The sequence below is a fragment of the Mus caroli genome, chromosome 16, assembly GCF_900094665.2.
Source record: "Mus caroli chromosome 16, CAROLI_EIJ_v1.1, whole genome shotgun sequence".
Taxonomy (NCBI): Eukaryota; Metazoa; Chordata; class Mammalia; order Rodentia; family Muridae; genus Mus; species Mus caroli.
Genome location: NC_034585.1, coordinates 21,684,722 through 21,703,599, shown reverse-complemented (window position 1 = coordinate 21,703,599; position 18,878 = coordinate 21,684,722). Strand labels below are relative to the sequence as shown.

Genomic DNA, 18,878 nt, shown 5'->3' with positions numbered 1-18,878 from the left:
ACAGGGGTGCTAGAAATCTTTTTTCCAAAAATTTAACAATGATCATTAAAGCAGAATGTATTCAGGGGTAAATTTTATTTTCTACTTTGTATTTTCCTGCCCTGCTTCAAATTCACTATGGTGCTTAGAAATCATTCAAGTGATAAGACCATCTAGAAATAAAAGAGAACAAAATAAAATGCAAACTAGAAGAAAACAAAAGACTCCAGAGGAAAAAGCACACGTTTGCCCTCAGGGTGTGGTCGGGCATCTATGCTCCAAGTCTTACTGTCCATCCCAGACACCTCTAGGCTAAACATGGCACACTGGAAGGCGGTATCCTTTCTTTCTCTTCTTTTCAGGTGCTTGGAATTGACTCCAAGGTCTAAAGAGGCTCTGCCACTGAGTTGCAGCCCCACTAGGCAATGCTCTTTGAAATCTCTCCTGCCATTTGTAGCTTGGCTTAGCTAAGATCCATTACCATAAATGAGGATAATATAGGGACAGCTGTAGTCTTCCAAAACCTTCCCTCAAAGGAACAAAAGCCCTTGGAATCTCTTAGGATTCCAAACAGAAAAAAGAGGGTAGAGCATGCCTTCCCAGCACCCACTGTCGGCCACACCCTGCCCATCATAAGGTTACACACCAAACACTACAGAAACAGCCTAAAACTCCAGTCGCGTTGATTTCATTGTTCTGTAGCTTTCTTCATATAGCTGCTGCTGGGGCACAGCTCAGGCACAAAAAGGACACTCAAGCCCTTTGAAATACTAGATATTTAATCACTATGCCACCACGAAATCCACTTTGGCACCAGAGCAATGGTGACAGTATGTGTTGTAGCTCAGTTTTTGTGCTGAGGATGAAAACAGTCTACCTATAGAACACAGCGACCTTCTCTACCAGTTACTACTGACACACACCAGCACAGGATACCCCTACAATGTTACATAGATCAAACAAGCACAGACTTCATAGCTGTAACTAGAAGTGCTCACGGTGAGTTTTGTTTTCTTTTTGATTTCTAGTCAGCAATTACTGGATTCTCTACATGACATTTCATTGTTATCATATTTAAAAGAAAAGAAGAAGGTGGTGGCCCCATAGGAAGATATGCCAACAACCAGCACCTTGAAGAGACAGCATCTCTCTTCAAGCTGAGGCTGGAGCTGCCTCAGAGGCACGAGTGCAGGGAACAGGCTGTAACTAGGTCACTGGATTTTGCTTCCTCACAGTAGACCTTTTGCACATGCTCGCCAGAGCTTCCAAGAGCTCAGGAGGCTAACTCTGTACAACTGCTGAGATGGACTAAAAGCGATCCAGTTACTCATGGAATCCATGCTGGAATGAGTCCCATGTTCCTGGCACGGCAGAAGGTGCCAGAAGTAAGCAGAGGCTACCCCACCCTCCTGAAGTGGACAGTGGCAGACGCTCGAGGTACAATGTGATGAGTCCTAAATGTTCCCCCTTGGAGCAGTGTGTGGCTCTAGTGAAAGGAAGATTATTTCTCGCTGGGAAAATGACAGGTGGCTTCAGGACAGTGAGTGTTCCACCACCAGGAGGTACCGGAACAAGTCGGGATGGGACAGATCCAAGGCCAGGGTACAGCTCAGCTGGCTGGCACCCAGGGGCAGTAAAGAATGACCTTAATTTTGGAGAGAACACACAGTGCCAGGCGACGGACTTTGGGTATTTCCACAGAAGCAAGGCAGACTGTCACTGTATGCACTACTGTGCCTAGGGAGCATGACAACTGAAGTGGATCTTTTGTAAATTCAAGTTGGTGCAAGAAGCAAAAGGGAGACACCACCAACAAATATCCCAGTCACTGTAAACAAGACATGGTATGCTCTGGAGTACAACTGTGGGGAATGACACTTCATGACTGGAAATGACATCCAGCCAGGGTTGCCAATCTGGTGTGGAGGTAAGTAGTGAAGAAGGGAAGATGACAAAGGCCACTGCTCTATCTTCAGGTGGCTCTCACTGATACAGTCTGGATGGCCCACTCGATTCAACATACCATCCTCTCCACTGCCTTGGACACCTAAAAAGGGCTCAGTAAATAAACTCTCAGTAAGTAACATTGTAATATTGACTGGTTGCTGGTTTCAAAACACCAAAAAAAAAAAAGGGAATGAAAACAAGAAGCAGGAGTTCTCCTCCCTAAGGAGACAGGCAGAAGAAAGCTAAGACCCAGGGCCCCAACCCAGCCCATTCCAGTACCAACCTAAAAAGGGAAACCTAACCATGGTTATGAATCCAAAGCTCCCAGGTGATTTTACCATGCAGCCATGGGAGAGCGTGATGGCTAGGTGGAACCACTGACCACTGAGCATGGGGATCACAGGAATATTCCAGAAAAGCCAGCTCTCTTGCAACATCTGTTTCCCTGGCTTTGCTTCAAGAGTGAGCTTCTTGTAATGACAAGGTCAGGACTGGCTGGGCCTCTCAGCAGACCCATGAGAACACCAATCAAGGATCTCTTCTTGCAAATGGGGGCCCAGGGCTAACCTTGTCATATTCTACTCATGACGGCAGAGGGAGAGGTGAACAAGCTGAGTCTCCAGCCCTTGGTGTTGGAGAACTGCAGTGGGTAATTAACTCATTGGTTTTGCAGTGAGCTGAGCCAACAACAAATAAATACACTCTCCTATTCCAAGGGTCCTCTCAACCTCTCCAAGCCTCAGTTTCCACATCTGCAAAGTGGAAATTACAGTGTATGTCTAACATGTTTTTTTTCCAGTATGTCCAAGATTAGCTATGATGTTAACATCACAGTGATTATCCAGCAAATAAATTAACATGAAGATATAAAATGCTCTACAAATTGTGTTCCATGACAAGATTATCTGCTGAAAACAAAGATTAGAAGTACATGCAGGAGACAAAGAATGTATAGGTCATATATGTACATACGTGTGTACACACACACATCTAAAACAGACAAGAGGAGGAGTAAGTAGTGAATATGGAAACCATTTATAGGTAAACTGGTCCACGGACTCTGAGGGTCTTCCCCAGTGGCACTTGCACCTCCCTAGACAAATAAAGTTCCATTGCCACAAGAATTGATCCATTACCAAATGGCTAAATGTATTTACAGTATTCAGCCAAAGCCATGCCTAAAGTCCATCACCAAATGTCCTCATGTGAACTCCTCTAAGAATAACAGAAAGTTTCCTGACCAGAGTTCCGAGGGATGGAGCAACTCCGTCCCTTCATTTACTACATGTGAAATTCTTAAGTAGACTTTTTCTTAAAAGATTTATGGCCTGAAGTAAATTGAAATAATTAAAATTTAAAATATTTCTTAATGGTCATTCTGTTTAATGTTACACATGAATTCATCAAGCAGTCCTATAACCATTATAATTATAATACAATCTAAGCTCATGAAAATATTGCCATTTGATTCATATTTCATAATCACTTGATGGCTTCAAAAGGATATACTGTTCTTCCCAGGTATTGAAACTGAAATTTAGTTACTCTAAATATATATGAACCACCAATTTCTTTAATTGTTTAACTACATCTATTGTTAATGAGATGTTTTATCCATAAAATAGCTTGCACAAGCATCATTGTAACATTTTACTCATAATTTTATGTTAATATTTCAATTGATTAATTAAAGAGTATAAAACACTTTTAAATGATTTCTCACTCCACACTGAATCCAAATTGCTCACCTACATTAGGAAGAACACATCTAGACATCAAAAGCAACTCTGAAATACTTATCTGCTCACATTGCTAACGTTTTTATGTTCCTGTGACAGTCACAATGGTGTTATCATCTCTGATCATACACACAATGATTACAACACACAAACTCAACTGACCAAAATACTAACAAGGTGAGCATGGTAGCTTTCCCCTCCAAACAGTGAAATTTAGAGCTAAAACAAAGGGCAGATTTTGCTTTAATATTAAAGCAGAAGCCAAATCAGGATGCTCTTGAACTGGGTTCTCTAACTCTAAGATTTATGGGTGTTTAGTGTCCACAGGGAAAAGCAGCAAGTACAGCATGGAAGAGACAGCAGAATCTTCAAGGCACATACGCCCAAACAGACACTGCAGTCAAACATCTAACCGGAGAGGCAAATGTGCAATCATTACAATATGCATGCAGAAAGGTCTGCATAGAGTGTGTAGTAGGGAGGGATGGGAGAGGTCAGAAAAATCTTCAGGAGACTTTCAAGCCCTGGATAGATCTTGCTTGCCCAGACCCATGAGAAGCTTAAAGAATGCATAATCATCTGACATGTGGTGGGCAGCAGTTGTATGGGAATGAACATACTCAGAGGCTATCTGCACAGGAATGAGCCTCAGCTCTGGGACCTGCAGAACAGCCGTAGGTCTCTACACCTCCATCTATAATGGAGGGCATATGTATACTGAGTGCCAGGTAGAGTGTGCAAGTGTCTAGCAGGCACAGCAAAATGCAATATTTAGTTTCTTCTTTAGTACTTTCCCAGGATAAACTCACACAGTAGGTGAGCTCAGACAACTCACACAGTAGGTGAGCTCAGACAACTCACACAGTAGGTGAGCTCAGACAACTACAGGTCTATTACCTTTGACTTGATTCATAAACTCGTACTGAACCAACCACGAAGCTTGCAAGGCAGTGAGACACTGTAGCAGGAGCAGTGCTTACAAAATCACTCTAACACTTTACAGCATCCTTACATCCTCACATGGAATAGGCAAGGCTGCCAGTAGCTTCCACTTTGTTTTGGAAGCATCATGAGTGAGTATGGTATAATGATCTATCTGAGATAGCCATGATGACACAGAGGAGGGAAACCCCACAGTGACAAACAATATAGCATATTTAACATCTTCAGAGGCTAAATACCCAGGTATCCCTATATGTATGCTTAAGAGATCAGCATGCTGGAAGACAGCCGTGCTTTGGGAGTGGTGTTAGACAGACCATATCTTTCAGCTAACCTAAGGAGGGGCAGTGAAGGATTTCTATACCCTGTGCCTGATGGACATGAGATGTCAGTGCCTCCAATTCTGCCTCCGTCGTCCTTCACTATACACTGACTCTGAAAACTAACTCAACTTGTACAGAATCTGACACACAGGAACAATACCAGCAATGACACTAGCAAGCCGATGAATGAAACTCTTGCCCCCAGAGACTTGTGAATAGTGCACTGAGCTAATCACGGGCTGCCTTGGGCATCTGGTTAACTCCAGTCAGTTCCCACCTCTAAAACCCTGGTTTGCTGATTTAAAGGGGTTATCGGGAGCTAAAACGATGACCAACAGATGCAAACAGAGTGGACCAGAGGGTACAGGAGGCCCTGTCTCAGAGACATCAGGTAGTTCCAGGCTATACTGGCAACATCTACCACACTGTGAACTATGCTTCTTTGTGTCCATATAAGGGCAGCTTTGCTTGTTCTGGCTCTCACCTTTCTTTTGTACTTCTGGAATGCATCATGTGCCAAGTTTAATTTCTTAAGAAAAGGTGGGCAGATCTTTTTCTACTTTAATGCGTACTCACTCACATCTGTCAGCCACTTAGGGAGAAGCTATTATGTATACAGATAGCTTTGGAGCATGACCCTGGAAAGACAAAGGTGAATTAAGCTGCAGTCACTCACTGGTATAGCTTGCTGCACTAAGTGCAATGTAGACACTGACTGAAGATGAACTGTTGAGTGGTGTAATACAGAAAAATTGTACAGATTCTTGCCATGAAAGTATATAGGAAGTACATAAAAACAGAACTGGTTCAAAAGGCGAGCACCAGAACAGCAATCCATAGTGTGAGCACACACGCACAGGCTTGCACACACACACACACACACACACACACACACACACACACCACACCTACCCACACATACCCCTTAGTGACACTATGTACTATCATATAATTAAACTAACAAGATGATAGATAATTCTTCCTTCCCTGTACCCTCGCTCTCCTCCTTCTCTTTCCATCTCCTTCTCTGTGTATGGAAGAGCAGGGACATAACTGCCAATGTTTCTATAAGAATTAGTTACACATATGTCTTCAAAGAACACCAATAAAGGTCATTTTGAAATAAAACAGAATAATATTCCAGAAATGGAAATAGTAAGTGAAATGGGAGCTGACAGGGTCAGAATGTTAAGTTCTTACATTCTACAGAAATAAGTGACCGCTGGATGTGTGAAAATGTGGGTGTACATCCATTCATGCATGTGCACGTGTATACAGAGAGAGAGAGAGAGAGAGAGAGAGAGAGAGAGAGAGCAAAGAAGGCTAGCTCATTTAAAATGTCTCACTCATAGGATCCCATTAGGAAGTGAATATATTCAAGAAAACAGCACAGTTTCCAAGAGACAATCATCTCCCAGAGCCTAAATAAGTAAAACACACCAGCATACCTTCTAAACAGGGATACAGAGGTGGCTCAGTGCTTAAGAGCACTGGCTGCTCTGCCAAAGGGATCCTAGCAACACGCGGCAGGTCACAACCATCTGTGATCCCAGTTCTAGGAGTTCCAACCCTCTCTCTAGCTTCCCTGGGTATAAGGCACACATGTGGCACACAGACATACATGCAGGCAAACACTCAAACACATAAAAGTAAGGAGGAAAAGATGACACCCCAACCCCTGCTGAATAGAAAAGACAAATGGCACAGAGTAAAACAATAGTGGGATCCCACAGACATCTCCTGAAAGGCAGGCATCAGAGGGCGGGTCTGCTGCTATAGCTAAAGGCAAACCTAGGTGCCTATCCTAGGTGGCAGACAGCTAAGCTGAACCATGTATCTATGCCCCATCCTGTGTGGCAGGCAGCCAAGATTATACTGTATTCCTAAGTACCTATCTTGGGTGACTCTAGGTAGCAAGAAATAAAGGTCAAACCATGTCTATCTGTGTGGGATTAAGTTTTATAACTTTAGCAAAGCCAGGAAGTTACATACATAATTCTGAGTAAATATGTTTATTGACCACACACACACACACATATATATATATACATACACATACACACACACTAAAAGTAAGAATCTGTTGTTTAATACATCTACATTTACGAGTCAGAATCAAACCACAAACATTTCAACAAACTAAATGAGAGCTGACAGCTTCACGCTCAAAACCAATTACCACTGTTCTATACCAGGCATGTGGGGTCCGGGCACTCATTAATGCATAAAACAGATAACTGCCGGCAGAGAGCTTAACTTGGAAAGGATTTAAGGGAAGATAATAAATTAGGGGACAGAGCAATCCCAGCACTAGCTACAGTACGGACACCCTAACACATTTGCTTTTACAGACCAAGGGACAAATGTTCTTAAGAGGAGCGACAGATTTTTGTCCCTAACCAATAAATTTGAGGAACTCAAGTAAACATGGCAATACACATTTGTAATCCCAACACAAGGGAAGAAGAGACACCAGAGTCTACGCTCTCTGTTTTCCAGGGTGACATAGTGGGTTGGTTCAAGGCCAACCTGACCAAAAAGGAAAGTCCTAACTCACAAAACCAAGAGACAAAGCTGTAACTCATTACTGAACCACTTAACCTAGCATTTGCCAGGTCTAACTTCCACCACCACCATCACCCACCCAATCCCTCCAGCGACACACACACACTCACGTGAGGAGAGGGGGAAAGGGAGGGAGGGAGGGAGGGAGGGACTAGAGAGGCAGACTTGCAAAAGGTCAAGTATGCTTAATTGACATAAATAGCTCTCAGCTTTAATCTCTGACTTCATGTAACCAGGAACCAGTTTTCCTCTAATTCTCTGGTTGCTTTCATCTCTGCTCTCCCTTAGAGCTTGTGTTAAAATGTAACAAGCATTAATCAAGGACAGTGCACACTGCCCCTCCTAGCGACTGGGAAGCTCAGGCAGAGGGACACTTTGAGCAACACTCTAAACCAGCCTGAGCAACACAGCAGACGCCTGCCTGCTCCTCAAAAAGCAATTAAATAAATAAAATGAATTAAAAAGTAACCACCAATTTCAGACAGTAAGGGCAGAGATGTTTCCACACTAAGTACTGTTGGAACCTGAGATAGATCATTTGGAAAAAGAAGCTAAAATTAGACCATCTTGACACTCTACACTCTGCCCCCAAACGAATCCAATCACAAGGTAAAAGGTGAAACTGCAGTTAAGAGGGGACACTAAGTGGGATGCAGGAAAGCTCACAGCTGTATCCTCAGCACCTGGAGGGATTCAGCACTTGGGAGGTTCACTAGGGTTCCAAGCTAGCCTGGGCTAAAGGATGAGACTCCTACTTCACAATATAGCAGCAGGAATAACAACAAGCAAGATATAAACAGTTCAAAAAACTGAAAATCATAAAATAAATATGATGCTTAGACACAGAATAAAGTTGTTCCAGTTTACTTATGGCAGGGTACAGGCAACTTGGAACTATTTCTCTCCCACCAGGTTGGCAATGAGTTAAAACCTGAAAGGCACTGGCTAAAGATATTAGTGGGACATCCCCATTAAAGTAATTGGCAGCAAAACGCTAACTGTTCCCGTGACTACATGGGCCTATGAAATTAATGTGCACGTGTGCCCATAGTTTCTTGGGTCCAACCCTTGAAAAGACCTATAAAGGAAGTTACCAGTAGCGAGCAGTACAGCAACACTCAGATACTGGCATCCGATGACATTCTCCACTAAAGGGAAAGATACAGTGAGGATACAGAGGTGAGACAGGGAGGGCAAAGGATGAAACCAGAAAGCCTTTGATTCCAACAGCTCCAGACAGACCCACAAAATATGAAGAAGGCACGGAGCGGGCCATAGGGAGGCCGCATTCTCATTGGATAAATGTGGAACACATTGAGGAAGAAAATTAAATCACCACAGCAATTAATCATGAAAGATGGAAATAAAAGTCCTGAGAGTTGTAGCAGCTGAGGCAGAGAAAGGGTCACTGGGGGAGGCGAGGCGAGGAGTCCACTTAGAGCACACATGGGAAGATAACTGTGAAGAATGAGAAAGGTGGGAAGAGCTGTTAACTCTGCAACGATCATTCCAGAGTGGATTGTGTACACACTGCGAAGATAAGATTCATAGAAGCAGGGCAAAAGTAACTCCTCATGGATGGCTGAGCCACTGCACAGCCCAGCCAGGCACGTCAACGCATGCCTGTGCTCCAGCACTTGGGAGACAGAGCCAGGAGGGTCAGGGGTTGAAGGTCAACCCAGCATATAATGAGAATCCATCTCCAAAGAAACCGAACTAATAATTATAGTGGTGGTACTAATAATTATAGCAAATGCAAACAGCAGCGGGATAACAGGTATATATACTGGACAAATCACAGGACATCTTGGCAAAGTGCCACCAATACACATTCTGAGTCTCTCAATATGATGCTAGGGACACACAACATCTTCACAAAGGTCTGGAGACCAGTGGTTCTCAACCTTCCTAATGCTGTAAGCCTTTAAAACAGTTCCTCATGTTGTGGTAACCCCCAACCACAAAATTATTTTTGTTTCTACTGCATATCTGTAGTTTTGTTGTTATGAATCATAATCTAATATGCACATGGTCTCAGGCAACCTCTGTGATACAGGGTCGTTCAACCCCAAGGGGTCTCGACCCACAGGGGAATGCACAATTCAAATGAAACATAAAGAAATAATTAGCTATTGTGAAGGATGTGTTTTCAAATGGAGTACCACTTTGTAGAGAAATGCAAACAGTGTGAAATATAAAGAACGGAGAAATAAATGTCCAGATCAGCGGAGACTGAAAAGACATGACAGCCAGATGAGTATCCGTCTAGGCAGGCTTGGGCACTGCGGAGGAAATGCCATGGAGAATGGACGTGGGTTGGCCGAGGAGGGAGGCGCAGCCAGTAGCTTACACTACACTGCGTCACCACACAGAGAGGATGACGTGATCCCCACCTGCCTCATTCACAGGACCACAGGCCACATTCAAGGGTAGAGCACCACACATGGTTTTTACAACTTGTTCTCACTTGATCCCACCCAAAATTTCATGAAGCAATGCATGTTTATTCTCAAATTCTCCACACACACACACAAAAATATGTATATAAACTAGAGAAAAGGCAGAAGCACAGGTGGGGACATGATAAGCCTGAAGAGACAAAATATAAACAACAGACGACTCTGAATAAAAGATATGGGTATACGGCTACAGTTGCTCTCAACGTTCTAAAGTGGAGAGTATAGGGCTACAGCTGCTCCCAAACATTCTAAACTGGAATTGTTTACAATAAACGGCTTCAGGAAAAAATAAACACTAGGGGGAAATGTAGCAATTGAGAATTCACGTTATTTTTTATCAAATTCGAAAATAATTTATAAATTCAGCCCAAATTATTTCATTACATACTTATGTATGTGCATACATATATACATACATATTTTTCTCAGACCTACCTAAATATTTATGTCTAATTTCTTAGCATGAGAAAACAGAATCCCATTTCTTGTAAAACACCCCGGGGAGGGGGGGTGGTTAAGACCACAACCCATGTACATGAACACAATGCAAATGTAACTACATCTACCTCTACAGGATTTGTAGGTCAATAGAACCTCTGAAATTCCAGTGCCCTGTGTTTGTAACCTGAGTACTGTTTCCCTTCTAGAAAAACAAGTTCAGAGGTGGAAGATGAGCTATATCTAACAGCATCAATTTTTAAAAACCTATTAGCAGTGGCCTTTGGGGTTAAACAGTGCATAGCTGAGTAGACTGAAGGGGAACAGAGAGCTCTCCTCTCCTAAGTATGGATTAGGTCAAACGTGCTGCCTTCCCATACCTGTTCCTCCAACAGGAAATAAGAAATGAATCAAGTCTCCTTCTTGGGCAAATCTGTAGAAGAAAGGTCCAAAGGTATGAATGTTGGATGCTGTGAGGTCAACAACCATCAAATGGGACTTGATGCTTAAGCGGAAACAGGTTAAATCTCGGGGAAGGCAGCAGGCCCTCAGCCCCCGGATTCCCAAACAGGCTCTTCTGCCTGAAGATACAAATAATTAAAAGTTATGCTGCAGCATAATACCAGGTGTTGTTCCCTCCCAAAAAGCACTAAAATATAAAGGTCAGCTAGCTTAAATGGTATTTTATTGCATACTTTAAAAAGACCTTGAACAATTAAAGCAACGCAATGCAGCACTTGCTATCATTTTTAAACATTCATAGAAGCGTTAAAAGGCAGCACATCCCGCGAGGCCAGCTCCTGCTCTTCCCTTACACATCGACTTCAAGGCTCTGTGCCTTGTTCAGAGAAGCTCCTGTGACTCTTGTTGGACATCAGTTTTCACTTGAGAGTCAGAAGGTAATACCCAGAACAGCAGCCTACCTGGAAAGACATTAACTAAGATAATAGCAAAGCAACAGCTGGAATTCAAGGCTAGGGAATGGTCGTCAAGCCTAGGAATGTGAGGAAGACTGCCACTCGGTCCGTACTATGCACTCTGATAAAAGACAAGTCATTTGTTTAGAGTTCATATGGAGAACTTAGCACGCAGCCAAGTGTGCATGGGTTTGCTGACAGCACTGGGGGGTGGGAGGATTCATCCACCTCCAGAGACTGGGAAGACCTGAGGACGAACGCCAGAAGGGGAAGGGCGATTGCTGACCCTGAGCTCTAGTTACACTATTAACTTAACAAGAGGGTCCAGAGTACAAGAAATGAAAGACAAGCGGTATCAAATCTGAGAGGAAGGAATTCCCTATAATTAAGTTTCAATCAGTGAGTTTAGGATACGAGAAAGGGCAGAGGATGCTAATCACGAACGAATCTGTGAATAAATTGCAGGGTGTCAGTTTCCTAAAGCCTTCTGATAGATATAAAGCATGGTGGGTCATCGTTTCTACTCAAAGGGCAGAGAGATGAATTAGACACATACCTGGCAGTTCCCAGAGTCCTCAGCTACCACAGATGTAATGCTACTGAAAAAAATAATAAAGAAAATTATCTTGTTCAATATCCTCATTTTATAGTGAATAAATAGAGGTAAAAAATGTTCACAGTGATAAAACAATTAAAACATGAACAGCATATCCCAGGAATAGGCTAAGCCACTCAAAGCTACTCGGGGTACTAAGGGGAAAGGCTTACAAGTTCAAGGGCAGCCTGAGCAACTTAGCTATCCTCCAATAAATATAGGAAAACGTACAGAAAAACCTTCCCATTTTCCTAATCAGTATTGTTTTAAAGAGATGGTGTAACAAAAGGCTTGGCAAAAACAACTTAAGGAAGGAAGGATTTCTTCTGCTTAGAGGGTGTGGCCCATCGTGGGACAGCTGGAGGGTAAGGTGCTGGTCTCACTGCAGCCCCAGGCAGAACCGCGTCCTCAGCAGGCTAGCACCCAGCTCAAGCTTTTCAGTCATTCTGGACCCCAGTTCAAGAGGTGGTGTCACCTCCATTCACAGTGCATCTTCCCTCCTCAGTTAAACAGCTCTGGAAATGCCCTACCCTCTCAGATATGCCCTAGGAGATTGTCTCCTGGAGACTCTAAGAGCAGTCAGGTTGACAGACAGTGAAGATTAACATCATGGACCAAGAAGTATGTGACCTCTGCAAAAGAAGGGTATAGCCAGATGAAAAGCAATTGTTATCAAAAATCGAAATGAGAGAGTGGAAGGAAGAACTACGCTTTGTAACATCTACTCATTTTGGTGGGAAGAGGATGCTCAGGTGTAGAGGTTAAAAAATGACTTCAGACATCAGCTCTCTCCTTCCATCACCCAGGACCCAGGGATCCAACTCAAGTCATGAGAAACACACACAAATGGGGACGAGATGGGGGCTTAGAAAGCAGGCATTTGCAGTTTGCTCTCATGGACTTGTTATGTGATGTGTGAAGCATGAAAAACTGCATTTCTGGAGAGCTACTCAAAGGGAGCTTTGGTGAGGCTGTGTCAATTGTCAACGTGGCACTTCTAATTAGGAAGTCTCTTACTGTCATTTTTTTGTTATTTTAATTACAGTTTGATCAGTGAGGAGCTATTTTGAATCTATGGGACTTTCCTAACCAGATTGTTTTGTCATCTTAAAGTCACTCAAATCCAAGGCCTACACAATATGGCAAGTATCTTTCTCCCACTTCTCTTCTTTATACTCAAATTCTAAACAAAGGAGCCATCTGTTCTCTCTGAAAACATCAGCCCTTGTTGTCGTTTTCCCATTAATAATAGTGCCTCAAACTTATATAATATCTCTTCCCAACTTGCTTATTAAAGCATTTTGTAGACATAGCCTCATTCATCTTCAACATTATAGTCTATAAATGGGAGAAAGGGGAGATGCTGGCCAATTTTTAGCTTGGTAAATAATCGTTGGATGGTTCATGAATCTGAGTGAGAGCTTGCATGCTAGCATCAGAAGGGCCCTTGCTGATCATCTAGTCCAATTCTGGCCCTGTGTGTACGTAAACAGAGACTGCACAGGAAAAGTGATTCCGTGTCCTGCTTGTGGGCTTGGCTCTCTGCTCCAGGCAGCAGGCAGACAGTGTGAAAAGCACATCTTACACACTCTTGTGTCTCCAGAAGCTGCTGTCTAAGTGCTCATTTAAATACTTGCTCAATGAGTGACCATGTCTCTGAAGTGTTTGGAAACAGCAGGTGTGGCAAAGTCAGTCAGGGTCAGAGCTCAGCTCTTCTGCCCTCCTGCTCAGTGTGTAAGTGTCTGGTTACCATCCTAAATTCAAAAGGAACAAAATAGAGAAGAGGTGAGAAGAGAGATTGAGATCGAGCAAATGTAATGGTTTAGCCATTGGCCATGTTAAAACTTCACCCACGTTAAGGCAAACGTTGAGGGAGATCTCCCAAATACTCTCTGCCATCTTTGCATGATCCCTATATTGGGGAATCTGAAGAAGCTATTCCTAAAACATCCTACTTGGGAGGAAAAAAACGCTATCTGTCTAAATGCCAAAGGCCAGTATGTCTCTAAAGCACACATTAGTCAAATAAGGACAGTCCTCCACCCTGTAATTTAACGTCATCAGTCCTTGTAACTCCAGAGGACTCAGTGTTATGTCAGGAAATCTAGCAGTCCACAGTTTTCCGAGGAGCAGAGAGGTCACTGGAATAAAGATCTTTCTTTCCATGTGCCTGAAGTCAGCAGTTCAGCTGACCTCTTTTTCTTATTTTCAGAACATCTTATCCCCTGCTGCGAATCCTTGTAACTGTACAGAAAATTAATGGTTCCTAGAAAAGCAACCCAAATCTGAGATTCTAACATCCAAATTGCTTAGCAGTTCCAAGACAGTCAATAATTCTCTAAAGATCCTTCCAAATAGTCTGTCCCTGTAGATGGTAAGATGGGGGTGGGGGTGGGGGGTGAGAGAGCAATGAGTGTTTCCTTTTCATTGCTGGAACCCAGCTCAGGACCTCATGCATACTAGAAAAACTACACTAAACAGCACCCTGAAGCCCAAGATCACTTTCCATAAAGTAGAGAGAGAGCACACACACACACACACACAGAGAGAGAGAGAGAGAGAGAGAGAGAGAGAGAGAGAGAGAGAGAGATGTGTGTGTGTGTGTGTATGTGATATAAATCTTATACATATAAACACACCTATTCATTCATATATATTATGTTAGATTTATTTTGGAGAGCTTTTTAATGATTTCCTCTAGCTAGGTTCCCTTGTAGTGAGTTCAATTGATATTACATGGACAGGATATGGTATTTACATTCTAGATGAATGTCTTAGTTGGTTTCATTTGCAAGCTGGATGAGAATAGTAGGTTTAATTAGAGGAGCTGAGTTTTTCTATCAGATTTTTGTTTTGTGGAAGTTTAAATATGTACTGTGTTTTTATAGAGCCATGTTGTCAGTGATGGCTTATTCTCTTAGTAACATCTTTAAGTTCCTGTCCAGAGATAGTTTTTTTTTCCTTAATTAAGGCTGAGAAATTTATGTCAAATTGTACTATCTAAGACATTGGGTTTGGTCATGAAAAATGTAATTGACATATAACTGTACATCAATAAAAAGTAAGAATGGAGATAGGGTCCACAATCATGTGACTGTTTGAGTTAGTACCCTGAACGGTGTAAAATGTCAGGCTAAGGGTGTAAAGGAAAGAGTCTAGTTACAGGGATGCTGACCCTGAGCACAGGGGAGCTTGAAGGCAGCCAGCCATGCCCTAGGAGCGAGGACAAAAGATGTGCTGGGATTCTATGCTTTCTCTATTGCAGGGAAGAGGGTCAGTTGAGTATGTAGACAATTCTTTTTCCTTTTCAAAAGATTTATTTATATTCTCACTTGCTGTGTGGATTTCATATTATCACTGTTTAATTTATTTCATTTTCCCTTTCTTAGAATTATTTATTTTATGAATATAAGTACACTGTGTTGTCTTTAGACATACCAGAAGAGGATATTGAATCCCATTAAAGATGGTTGTGAGCCACCATGTGGTTGCTAGGAATTGAACTCCAGACCTGTTGGTGCTCTTAACCACTGAGCCATCTCTTCAGTCCCTCATTTTACTTTTTAGAAGACAAGGTCTTACTCTGAAGCCAAGACTGCTCGAAACATACTATATTGCATATTATACTATACAAATATTTTATACTATACTATTGTAACTCATGCTCGAATTGAACTTGTGACGGTCCTCCTGTATCAACCTGCAAGTTCTGATATTATAGGCATGAGCTACCACTCTTGTATCCTATTACCTATTAATGTTTAAATTCATATGTTATCCCCTATAAAAAGATCTAGATTTGGAAACATTAAATTTGTTCAGATTTTCATAGGTGCTGCCTATGTTTACTAGTGTATTTCTGCAGCCAAACTGCCTCTTTGTACACTGACAAATGTATCCTATTTTCTTTCCTTTTTTAAAAAAGATTTATTTATTTATTATTTGTAAGTACACTGTAGCTGTCTTCAGNGAGGGAGAGAGGGAGAGAGGGAGAGAGGGAGAGAGGGAGAGAGGGAGAGAGAGAAGGTCACGTAACCAACTATGTCACAATATGATCTCACATTAAAAATAAGTTAAAAATAAGCAGGAAATAAATTCTTTTCAAAATATAAACTAACACACATGAAATGTCAGTTCTGACCTCCACACCTGACAAAGGAGAGCTTCACAGAGGCAGAGCAAGCCATGGAAGACACTTGATTCCCTCACACATGGAACTTTGCTCTTACACAGAACCTGTCTAGAGTTCACATACACAGGAGACCATCACCAGTATCTGGACTGTCCTCAACACCAAGGAGAAGTATCTAGATGCTGTCAGGCAGTACTGCCAGCTAGAGTTCTGTAGACTATGTACTTGGGAGTTTACAGCAGCCGTGGCCTGCACAGATATGTCATAGCAGGCCCAGCTCACTCTGGACACAGTCCTTTCCAGACCTAGGGTTTGCTTACTTAAGGCAGCAAAATTCCCAGGACCTTCGGTGTTCTAGCAGAACGTACATGAAAGGTACTTCTTCTTATACTTTCCAGATAAAGCTGTCCTTTCACTCATGTGAGCAACCTTGCTATAAAACTACTTCCAAAACAAGAAATATCACTTTGGACTTTGCAGACAAGCCTCATAATCTAACATCCTAATATTTTATGTTTAAAAATGAAGGATCCCATATTTATCACATAAAAAGCTTACTAAATGGAAAAGACTTTCATCCCTAAGCCTCTTTCAGGGAGCTGTCTTTAACACAGCTGCTAACAAGGTCCATGGTCCTAAGTGTTTGTCTCCTCACTGATTATAAAAGACCAGAGAGGCCTGCCTGATAGAAGGGTCAGAGTCCATGCCAGGCTCCTTCTGCAAAAACTACTGGGAGAAGGGAATCCCACAAAGAAGGTTTATGCTTCCTCTCTCACATGCATACCCAACTGGCTAATGAGTAACTATTATCTGGTAGCTTAAAGTATACTTTTTTCCAAGTGAAAATTCCTACCAAAAGGATGTTGCTGTTCTTAATATGGTCACTAATCTGTTAGCATCGCATGGTGTTAGGCAAGAGGCTCGGCCACTGTGGCCATCAATCAGTGTCTCTTTTTCCAAAATAAATGGTCAAATTAAATAAAGCAGTAGACTTCATTCTGGCTCAGACACTCAGAATAAAATGAAGGTCCTAAATCTGAATGGCCTGACATAGCCTGCATGGGAGATTGCCTCCCCTTGCTCTCATGCACCGTACAACACACACACACACACACACACACACACACACACACACCTTACTCTTCTCCACTAATCAACCTTTGTATGGCGAGTTGCAAATGACTGCCACCACTTTCCCGCTCTTTATTTCTTTTCTTAAAATTCAATACAAAATGGGCTGCTTTTTTTTTTAAATAAGGAAAAATGAGACACATAGACACCATTTAACACAAACCACACCTTGAGATACCCTCTGCAAGGTTGACTGTTCTTCATCATCCCAGGCCACGGAATCAATCATGTGCTGTCTCCTCAAACCTGCCATTTTTTCTCTCTGAGCCTGTGTTCCTAAGCATACAGTAACATACATGCTGTTCCTGACCCTAGAGCTTTGAAATCCCATAAGGAATGCAAGCAAAGGCAGCACACCCTCGAGTTCATACCTCCCCTATGAATACCTCCCCTAACAAAGCATCAACAGGAAGGAGTAAACACTCCTCATTTGTGTTGGTTTGTTTATTTCCAGGCTAAGCAAGTCTCTACATCACCCACCAATGGCCTGTGGAGACACTATAATGCCTTTTTAGGATAACAGGCCCAAAAGTTCACAAACTTCACAAACTAAAATGAAAAAAGTCAAAAAACACACAATAAAAATACAGAGCCTGAACATCAAGAAAAGCATTTGCGAAAATAAAGTAACGGCATACCCCTGTTTAAAACCCTTTAAAGGAATAAAAGAATAATAATTATAACTTTAAAAAGGTGACAGAAAACAAAAGTAAAATTGAGCCCAGAAAAGACTCATTTGCCTGAGATCCCTTTCAGCCATGTTATTGAAACTGACACCAAAGAAAATAATATCCACATTTCTATTTGCTACCTACAACTGACATGTTTGGCCGTTTGCTTTGTTTTAAATAAAATGGGGAAGCAACAAATATATTAAATCCATCTGCAAAAAAAACCCCAAATTTGCATGTGGAAAACAAATAAGTGGGTGATTAGGCATGCAATTGCCCATCTGCACGGGTGAGCATCCGTGCAGGTGTGCACCATGCAGGAGGGAGCGCACCCTCTGAACCGAGAGTCCCCATCAAGGAGGGTTGCCAGAGGAGGGAAACCGCAACACTGTCTCTCGGCTCTAGATGTGTCCTGAGCCAATACAGCTACAACCCCACCTAGGTCAATCTTTTTGTTACATCTCTGTGGATTCTTTAAATGGTTGACATAATCTCCCTTTGCTCCAGAGCATCCTCCAAGTCTGCTTGATGTCATCTGTTGTCGCTATGATGTCACCTGTTGTCGCTAAGGTTATTACACGTGTGACTCCTTTGCTCCAGCATGTTCCCTCATCTACCCAGTGTCCTTCAGTCTCGGGACCTCTGTACATGCTTATACTCATACTGAAACACTTTCCCCTGTCCCCATCCTGGTTGTCTTTGGTTTGCTGGGTGACTTCCTCTACGCCCGTGTTCACATGTGCTCCTGTCAGCTAGAACAGGGTCTAGTACATAGTAAGCTCTTTTAAAGTTGTTAAATTAATGAGTCACCCATTATGAGGATGTGCTACAACTGGCCTCGTATGAAATAAGGTAGAATTCAATGAGCTTCAACCCAGTGGAGAAGGAAAGACTGCAGATGTGTGCTCTGCTAGACAGACAGGCAGGAGGAGAGGAGAGGACCTAGAGAACACAGTTCTCTGCAACCTCCTTGTAAAGAAGCAAAAAACAAAGGAAGGAAGGAAGGAAGGAAGGAAGGAAGGAAGGAAGGAAGGAAGGAA

The 18,878-nt window shown here is 42.4% G+C and overlaps 1 protein-coding gene across 8 annotated transcripts in view; it reads right to left on the bottom strand.

Annotated features, from left to right (window-relative positions):
* Lpp (LIM domain containing preferred translocation partner in lipoma) overlaps nt 1-18,878 on the bottom strand; it is a 590,743-nt gene that overhangs the window by 497,750 nt on the left and 74,115 nt on the right. For 3 of the 8 annotated variants that reach the window (XM_029470450.1, XM_029470446.1, XM_029470448.1), the window contains one exon: nt 11,866-11,908. The exons of 3 other annotated variants lie outside the window; for them this stretch is intronic. The gene's annotated coding sequence lies outside the window, so the exon portion shown is untranslated. Of the gene's footprint in view, nt 1-10,772; nt 10,790-11,865; nt 11,909-18,878 lie in introns of those variants that run through there. 2 more of the 8 variants (XM_029470451.1, XM_029470445.1) reach the window with 2 other exon arrangements.